This window comes from Schistocerca cancellata, unplaced genomic scaffold (genome assembly GCF_023864275.1).
Source record: "Schistocerca cancellata isolate TAMUIC-IGC-003103 unplaced genomic scaffold, iqSchCanc2.1 HiC_scaffold_838, whole genome shotgun sequence".
Taxonomy (NCBI): Eukaryota; Metazoa; Arthropoda; class Insecta; order Orthoptera; family Acrididae; genus Schistocerca; species Schistocerca cancellata.
Genome location: NW_026046849.1, coordinates 317,501 through 318,616, shown reverse-complemented (window position 1 = coordinate 318,616; position 1,116 = coordinate 317,501). Strand labels below are relative to the sequence as shown.

Below are 1,116 nucleotides of genomic sequence, written 5' to 3'. Positions count from 1 at the left end.
GTTTGTATCGCAGTTGTGCAGACGTGTTGGCACGTGCGCTGTGCTGGGAGAGTTCGCTTCGGCACCCACGTGGGGCCTTTGCCCTTCTGTGGCGCTGGCGTTGGAGCTGCCGGTCACCGTAGGTGGCGCGTGTTGTCTCCCGCCGGCAATGCCACGACAGCACGCTCCCGGGCCTCTGTCGGCAGCGGCAAGCTCAGTTGGGAGCACGGGTGGTCGCACCTAAAGCGTCTACTCGCCTAACTCCGGGCGATTGCGCCTCTCTCGAACCCGACCAAGTACTTAGGACGGCGCTGCGCGCCGCCGGGACCTGAGAGGGTTTCGAGGTGTATTGTGCAGGGGAGCTCAGCCTCCTCCTGTTTGCAGAATAATTGAGCGGACGCTTGCGTGTTCGCGCGGGCCCCTGGGACACACTCCCGGGCGGCCGGCTGCTCAGCTCTAGTTGACGCAGCTCCCTGGTTGATCCTGCCAGTAGTCATATGCTTGTCTCAAAGATTAAGCCATGCATGTCTCAGTACAAGCCGCATTAAGGTGAAACCGCGAATGGCTCATTAAATCAGTTATGGTTCCTTAGATCGTACCCACGTTACTTGGATAACTGTGGTAATTCTAGAGCTAATACATGCAAACAGAGTCCCGACCAGAGATGGAAGGGACGCTTTTATTAGATCAAAACCAATCGGTCGGCTCGTCCGGTCCGTTTGCCTTGGTGACTCTGAATAACTTTGGGCTGATCGCACGGTCCTCGTACCGGCGACGCATCTTTCAAATGTCTGCCTTATCAACTGTCGATGGTAGGTTCTGCGCCTACCATGGTTGTAACGGGTAACGGGGAATCAGGGTTCGATTCCGGAGAGGGAGCCTGAGAAACGGCTACCACATCCAAGGAAGGCAGCAGGCGCGCAAATTACCCACTCCCGGCACGGGGAGGTAGTGACGAAAAATAACGATACGGGACTCATCCGAGGCCCCGTAATCGGAATGAGTACACTTTAAATCCTTTAACGAGTATCTATTGGAGGGCAAGTCTGGTGCCAGCAGCCGCGGTAATTCCAGCTCCAATAGCGTATATTAAAGTTGTTGCGGTTAAAAAGCTCGTAGTTGGATTTGTGTCCCACG

General features: G+C 55.6%; 1 non-coding gene across 1 annotated transcript in view; it reads left to right on the top strand.

The window, feature by feature from the left end:
• The first annotated feature begins 449 nt into the window (after positions 1-449).
• The window catches only part of LOC126147010 (small subunit ribosomal RNA), a 1,909-nt gene continuing 1,242 nt past the window's right edge, over positions 450-1,116 (top strand). Inside the window, exon 1 of the ribosomal RNA XR_007529906.1 lies at positions 450-1,116. This exon is cut by the window's right edge and continues 1,242 nt beyond it. This is a non-coding gene — a ribosomal RNA (small subunit ribosomal RNA).